The sequence below is a fragment of the Pongo abelii genome, chromosome 4 (genome assembly GCF_028885655.2).
Source record: "Pongo abelii isolate AG06213 chromosome 4, NHGRI_mPonAbe1-v2.0_pri, whole genome shotgun sequence".
Classification (NCBI taxonomy): Eukaryota; Metazoa; Chordata; class Mammalia; order Primates; family Hominidae; genus Pongo; species Pongo abelii.
Genome location: NC_071989.2, coordinates 180,594,320 through 180,602,560, shown reverse-complemented (window position 1 = coordinate 180,602,560; position 8,241 = coordinate 180,594,320). Strand labels below are relative to the sequence as shown.

Below are 8,241 nucleotides of genomic sequence, written 5' to 3'. Positions count from 1 at the left end.
GGGTGATGAACTTGCCCCCTACACAGAAGCACAAACACCCAGTTCTGCCCCTGTCTTCTCCAGCTGCAACCAAACGCTGTGCACATAATCCAGGCTAGGGTAGCCACATGTTCCCTCCAGGACTTGGACCCTTGAGTGAGTGATTTGGGGCTGGGAGGAGCGGCTGGAGGCTCTCCAGGCCAGCGGCAGCGGTGGCGTGCTGGCCACCCATTCTCGTGACCTTGCTAAGGCCCCTGTTGCTTAACTCTCTGGCAAGCCCTTGGTTTCTGTCCATTTTCCAGACTTCATCACTCTTCTTTGCCAATTCTATGAGCCCCTGATAGCCTTCCAATAAATTCCACTTGATTACCACATGGCTTGCAATCAAGAACCCAGCATAACACACAACCACTTATTAAATACTAAGTCAGAGCCAGACACTTGACATGTGACATCTTGTCAGATCCTCAAACACCCCGGTGAGGAAAGCGTTATTATCCCTGTTTTCCAAATGAGGACACTGAGGCTCAGGGACCTGGGTGATGTGTCAAAAGTTGCCCAGCTGCAGAGTGGCAATGCTGGAATTTGAAGCCAGGCTTTTCTGTTTCTGAATTCCATGTTTTCTTACTTGCCTTTTTCATCTGCTCCAGCTTGCGGTGCCTCGGAGAGGTGGCGCTGGCTAGCCTGGGACTTCCAACATACAGCCTACATTGCTGGCCTGAGACTTGTGGCAAAAAAGACTTTCAAAATCTAATTTGCTCACATACATGAACACCTGCCAGGAAGGAATTTGAGGCCTTTGGTCTAAACATGGAAAAGCTGAGTTCATTTGCCCCAGAGGGGGCACCTGCAGGGAAAAGAAAAAATGGTTTTAACCCTTTCCTTGAGTCAGAAAATGAGGCCACCAGATTCTCCTTTCATCCTTCAAGTATCAGAAAGGTCTGTGCTGTGAATTCCACAAATGAGATTCATTGCAAGATGTGAGGGCAGAGGAAATCCATGGAAATGGTGAGTTCTTTCATATTTGTGCCTTTCTATTGTCAGTTTGGGGATATTTGAGAGAAGTTTGAGCTGCATATGAAGAACCCATTTACTTTTATGCAGCTTTCTGGGGGATATTTTGGAATTCCTCAAATCCAAGAATTTTGAGATTTTAGAACCTCCAAGAGGCCTGACCTATTGAACAATCCCCCAGCCTTCATGCCCCAACCGCCTCTCCAGTGACTTCTCATAACTATACTTTATTTTTTTTCTATTCTCTTTTTCTGAGACAGGGTCTCACTCTGTCATCCAGGCTGGAATGCAGTGGTGTGATCACAGCTCACTGCGGCCCTGATCTCCTGGGCTCAAGTGATCCTCCCGCCTCTGCCTCCCAAGTAGCTGGGACTATAGGCGTGCCACCATGCCCAGCTAATTTTCTGTTTTTTATTTTGTAGAGTTGGGTTTTCACCATGTTGCCCAGGCTGGCCTCGAACTCCTAGGCTCAAGCAATCCTCCCGCTTTGGCCTCTCAAAATGCTGGCATTACAAGTGTGAGCCACCATGCCCAGCTTTGTACTTTCTTAATGATGTGAAAAGACATCTGAGTAAATCTGTAGTTGAGAGTGCAGGAAAAAGAAACTCTATCACACACTCTTTTGTCAACCGAATTGCAGAAATCCACATTCAGACTGAATGCATGCATTCAGCAACTGGAAGCTGAGTTCATATTTCATTGCCCAGCTACCCTGACCACTTTGCAATCGCAGGTTTGGAAGGACCCACAGCCTTTCTGTGGAAATGGGTCTGCTTTCAGGACCAAATCTCAGACTTCTTGGGGAAGGTTTCAGTGGCTGCCTTTGCTGTACAGACCTGGAGATGGGTCTGATGATCAGACACCTGAATTATCCGTGTGGCTGAGTTTCAAGAAGACCTGCTGGGGTGAAATGAAAATAGTGCCTACTAGAAGCCCCAGTGGCCTTGCTGGTGGAGGTGAGCATAGATCCTAGAACTATATCCTGATGTTTCTCACCATGTGGTCACGCTCTGGGTAGTGTTTGGGCTCACATGTATATGTGAAATTCATTATTTTTAATAGGGTGGCAAACATTGAGCTCTATCTACCCCATAGTAATAAAGAATGGCTTTAAGGAACAGAAACCCATTTAAAATTGCTCATATAAAAGGGTGACTAACTGAGGATTAAAAAGGGGATTCTCATCAAAAGAAAGCACAGAGAGTAAAGCTCAACCTGTGGGAACTAGAAAGCAGGCTGACAGCTTGTCTTTGCATTTCTCCCTTTGTGGTGCCATCTCTGCTCTCTCTGGGAGGCCAGCCTCCCTGCCTCTTTGTGGTTTCTTTATCTTTTATCTTTTTCCTTTTTCTTTCTTTTTTTTTTTCTTTTTTTTGAGATGGAGTTTCACTCTTGTTGCCCAGGCTGGAGTTCAATGGTGTGACCTTGGCTCACTGAAACCTCCGCCTCCTGGGTTCAAACAATTTTCCTGCCTCAGCCTCCCAAGTAGCTGGGATTACGAGTGCTCGCCACCATGCCCAGCTAATTTTTTGTATTTTTAGTAGAGATGGGGTTTCACCATGTTGGCCAGGCTGCTCTCGAAGTCCTGACCTCAGGTGATCCACCTGTCTCGGCCTCCCACAGTGCTGGGATTACAGATGTGAACTACTGTGTCCGGCCTGTGGTTTCTGTGTCTCCACAAGTTTGGCCTCCACCAAGATTTTGGCACCACCTCCTGCCTCATCTCCATATGACTCTACAAGTTCAGCACCATCCACCAAGGCTGCTGGCTCTGGGGCTCTCTGATGCTTTCGGTGGGGACAGTGTATCAGTTATCTGTTGCCACACTAATGCTGTGTAACAATCATTAACACCTCAGTGTCATACAACAATAAACATTGATTTTTGCACACTAGTCTAAGGGTTGCTAAGTGGTTCAGCTGCGTTGACCTGAGCTTGGTAGGACTCGCTTATGTATCTGTGGTCAGCTTTGGGTTAGCTGGGTGGCTTTGTAAGTCTTGGATAGGTGCTCTCGTATGTCTGGACCTCACCTCAGACAAATGGGCTGACTTGGCGCTGCTCTATGTGGCTTATTCTCCAACAGGCTAGCTTGCTTATGTCCTCATACAGAAGCAGAGATGCAAGCAAGTGAGAAGGTGGAAGGACTCAGGTCTTGGGCCTTAGTCTGAGAACTATAACACCATTCCTTCTGCTGTATTCTCTTGTCCAAAGTAAGTTACAAGGCCAATCCAGATTCAAGGGCGGGGGAAACAGGCTTCACCTCTTGATGAGAGAAGCTACAAAGTCACATTACAAAGGGCATGGCTACTGGGAGGCATGAGAACTTGGGGTAATAATTACTTGTGTAATTGTTCTATCACAGACAGGGAATCTGATTGGCTCTCAGCAGGCCTGTGGATTAGTTCTGTTTGGTTCAGGTGCTATCTGAGGTTTGGAGGTGTGTGTACATGGAGTTGGGGAAGGGTCAGAAGAGATACAGCAGCCCCAAGAATAGAGTATTTAACTTTGGCACAAGACACCCACTGTGTGTTATGTTCCTAATCAGATTAATTGGTTGAGGAATGGGCTTCAAAGAAAACCGAACTGGGCCAATCACAGACTACCCTAAGGCTGTTATTTAAGCCACTCTGGTAGGCATTTACCCTTTCCTTCTGAGTTGGGGCCTTAGATGAGGGAAGTTCATAGTTGCAGCAGCCGTTTTGCCATCTTGCAAACTCAGGAGGCCAGAGTGGAACATAGAGACAGGAAGACCAGCTCCCAGGGTCTAAGGTGCTGAGTCAAGCCATGCACGAAACCATCTGAGTCTGGACTATTTAATTATACACATTTTAGCTTAGCCCATTCTAGGTTGTGTTTTCTGTCACTTTCTACCTAATGGGTCTTGACCAGGGTCCTGACCAATTGCCACCTTTTTGGGGACAACGTCTCGCTCTGTTGCCCAGGCTGGAGTGTAGTTGTACAGTCACAGCTCACTGCAGCCTTGGTCAATATTGCCAGGAAAGTGGCAGACATGTTGATTACATGAGTGTGGACTCAACGTTTTGAGGATTAAACCATCACTAGTTCTGGGCCTATCACTGTATATCACTGCAGAAATAAAGCCAATATACTTGGATTTTTGCATTGCGTTATATAACTGCTAAAGCCTATTTAAAAATATCTCCTCATTATTATTAATGTAAATTATCATACAGCTCACATTTCACTGGACACTGTGGATATTCCTGATATAGAGTAGAAAATAAACAAAAAACAGAACTTTGCCACTCATCAGGAGCTCCCCATCTCTTGGCCTCATCTATCTCATCTATAAGGAGAGAGCTGGGCAAAAAGCTAGCTGAGTTACCTTTTGTCTGAGTGGGTACACAGCTCCTTCCCATTTCTTCGATCTACAAGAACAATAGCTGCTATTAGGTGCTTACCCTGGGCTAAGTACCTTACATGCATTATCTCTTCATTGCACGTATCAAAATGTGTAATTGGATTCTTTTTTACTTTTATTTTTATTTTTTTCTGGAGACAGTATCTCACTCTGTCACCCAGGCTGGAGTGCAGTAGTGTGATCTTGGCTCACTGCAGCCTCGACCTCCTGGGCTTAAGTGATACTCCTGTCTCAGACACCCAAGTAGCTGGGACTAAAGGCGTGCACCACCATGCCCTGCTAGTGTTTTGTATTTTTTGTAGAGATGTGGCTTCACCATGTTGCCCAGGCTGGTCTCAAACACCTGGGCTCAAGTGATCTGCCCGCCTCAGCCTCCCAAAGTGCTGGGATTATAGGTGTGAGCCACTGCGCCTGGCCAACTTTTAAGTCTGGTATAATTTCAAACTTATTGAAAAGGCACAAGAACAATATAAAGAATCCTTGAATAGATGAGTTCATGTCCTTTGCAGTGACATGGATGAAGCTGGAAACCATCATTCTCAGCAAACTAACACAAGGACAGAAAACCAAACACTGCGTGTTCTCACTCATGGGTGGGTATTGAACAATGTGAACACTTGGACACAGGGTGGGGGGTGTGGGGCTGGGGGAGGGATAGCATTAGGAGAAATACCTAATGTAAATGACGAGTTGATGGGTGTAGGAAACCAACATGGCACATGTATACCTATGTATCAAACCTGCACGTTGTGCACATGTACTCTAGAACTTAAAGTATAATAAAATAAATAAGTAAATCAAAAATAAAAAAAGAATCCTTGAATATTCTTTACCATGATTCAGCAATTGTTTACATATAGCCCCTTTGCTTTGTCATTCATTTATTTATTCATTCATTCTCCTCTCTTTCTGCATATATATATTATGCCACTGTCCCTAAATATTTCAGTGTGTCTTGCTTGTCTAAGAAAAAAAGTGTGCTCTGATATAACAACAATGCAATGATCAAACTCAGGAAAATTAACATGAGTATAATTCTGTCATCTAATCCACAGCCTACATTAAAATCTCATCAGTTGACCCAACAATCTAGTTGTTAATAGCCATTTTTTCCCAGTCCAGCAGCCCATTCAGGACCAGGATTGCATTTATTGTCATGTCTTTCAGCCTTCTTTAATATAGAATAGGCCCTCTGTCCTTCCTTGTCTTCCATGATTATAACCCTTTTGAAATACAAGGCCAGTTACTTTGCAGAATGGCTCTAAATTTGAATTTATCTCATGGTTCCTAATAATTATATTCATATTATGCATTTCTTGGCAAGAATACCACCAAAGTGATGTGTATTTTTCAAGGCCTCAAACTGGGAAGCACATGGGGTTCATTTGTCCCAATGTTGGTGATGTCGTGATGTTACTTCTGCTCACTTGGTTAAAGTGCTGCCTACCAAGTTTCTTCACTATAACATTCCTCGTGAGAGGAATTTATGTTGTTGCATGTGTCGTTAGTTTGTTCCTTTTTTGTGCTAAGCAGTACTCTATTTTATAAATATACCATACTTTGTTTATTTATTCTCTTGTTGAAGGATATTTGGGTTATTGCCAGTTTGGGGCTATAATGATGAAAGCTGCTATGAGGATTCATGTGTAAGTGTTGTTGTGAACATATATATTCATTTTCTTGGATAAATACCTAGAAGTAGAATTGCTGGATTATAGGGTGGATATATATTTAACTTTTTTCATGTTTTTTGTAGTAGCCTTACTGAAGTATAATTGACATATATTTGTTTATAAGAAACAGGCAAATCATTTTCTAAAGTAGTTGTACCATTCTGTATTCCTACCAACAATGTGTGAGAATTCCTATTGCTTCACATCCTAGCCTACATTTAAGGTTGTCAGTATTTTGAAGTTTAGCCGTGCTAGTGGCCATGTAGTGGTATTAATATCTCATTGTTTTAATTTGCTTTTCTCTGGATGACTAATAATATTGAGTAGTTTTCTCTATGTTCAAAGGTCATTTGTTTATCTTTGTGAAATGTCTTTGAGTCTTTTGGCAATAAAGTAATTAAAATATTTTTGTTATGGAGTTATAGAAGTTCTTTGTATATTCTGGATACTAATCAGTTGTCAGATTTGTTTTTGCAAATATTTTCTTAGTCTTGTGTGTGGTGGGAAATAGGGGTCATTTTTTTTCTAATATAGATAACTAGTTGTTGCAGCACTTGTTAAAAAAATACTTTCTTTTCTCCAGTCTTTAGAACCTTTGTTAAAAAACAAAAACACAACAACCTGTTGATCGTATACATGTAGTTCTATTTCTGAACTCTCAGTTCTTTTCCATGGAATTGTCTATCCTTTTGCCATTTGTTGTGGTCAGAATGTTTATTCCTCCCAACCATTCATATGTTGAAATCCTAACCCTCAAGGTGATGCTATCAGGAGATGGGACCTTTGGGAAGTGATTAGGTCTCTCATAATTGGGACTAGTGCCCTTATAAAGGAGACCCCAGAGAGCTAATTTGTCCTCTCCGCTATATAAGGACACAGCAAGAAGACACTAGACACTGAATTAATGCAACCGGAACAAAATCTATTGAGATTATGATTGGGATCACATTGACTCAGTAGATTTGTTCAGGAAGAACTGAAAACTGATTATGAATCCCAAGTCTTCCATTTCATGAGCATGGTATATCTATCCATTATTTAGTTAAAAATATTTCTCTTAGCAATATTTTGGTTTTTAGTGTAAAGGTCTTACACACCTTTTGTTAAATTTATCCCTAAGTATTTACTTTTTTGATACTGTTGGAAATGGGCTTTCTAAATTTCATTTTTCAATGTTTGCTGCTAATATAGAGACATACAATTGATTTTCAAATATTGACTTTGTATCCTATGACCTTGCTAAATTCACTCATAGCTCTCAGAATCATTTTATATATTTCTTAGGATCTTCTATATTAATAATGATGTCACATTTAAACAGAAGTAATTTTACTTGTTTCCTTCTTATCTTTGTGTTCTTTTCTTGAATTATTACACTGGTGAAGATATTCACTGATATGTTGAATATAAGGGTTGAGAGAGACATTTTTGTCCTGTACCTGATCTTAAGAAAAATATTTAATATTTCCTCATTTACTATAATCTTACTTTTATGCTCTCTATAGATAACCTTCGTCAGATTGAAAAACTTCTTTTCTTTTCCTAGTTTGCTGAGAGATTTTACAATGAATGGGTGTTTAATTTTGCCAATGCTTTTTATTCATCAATTACCTTCTTTATTCTGTTAATACAGTTAATTATGTTTATTGACTTTGGAATGTTAAACCAACCTTGCATTCTTGGGATAGACCCCAGTTGGTTATTACGTAATGTACTCTTTATGTATCACTGAATTCAATTTGCTAATATTTTATACAAAGATTTTTGTGTCTATGTTTATGAGACAGATTGGTCTGTAATATTCTTTTCTTGTAATATTTTTGTCATATTTTGGTGTTAAGGTTATGTTGACTTCTTCAAAGTTTATGAAAGATTGATATTACTTTTCCTTAAATGATTTTTAATATTCACCAGTGAAACTATCTGTGCTTCAAGTTTTCCTTTTGGGAAGGGTTTTGATAATAATTAATTTTCTGTGTATATAGGGATATTTGAATATTCCATTTTATCTTGCAAAGTTATAATGACATTTTTAAAAGGAATTTGATAATTTCATCTCAGTTGTGGAATTTATTGCAATAAAATTTTTCAAAATATTCCTTTTTCATTTTGATGTATTTAGAGTTTGTACTTATATACTCTCTTTTATTCCTGATATTTGTAATTTGTATTTTCTTTTTTTCTTGGTGAGAATTG

The 8,241-nt window shown here is 40.5% G+C and overlaps 1 long non-coding RNA gene across 2 annotated transcripts; it reads left to right on the top strand.

Annotated features, from left to right (window-relative positions):
* The first annotated feature begins 6 nt into the window (after positions 1-6).
* Positions 7-1,949, top strand: LOC129059623 (uncharacterized). Of its 2 annotated transcripts, none has more exons than XR_008525635.2 (3): positions 7-135; positions 630-987; positions 1,727-1,949. It is a non-coding gene; the product is annotated as an uncharacterized LOC129059623 (long non-coding RNA). The 2 variants fall into 2 exon arrangements; XR_008525636.2 differs by having other exon boundaries at positions 1,416-1,949.
* The last annotated feature ends 6,292 nt before the right edge of the window (positions 1,950-8,241 follow it).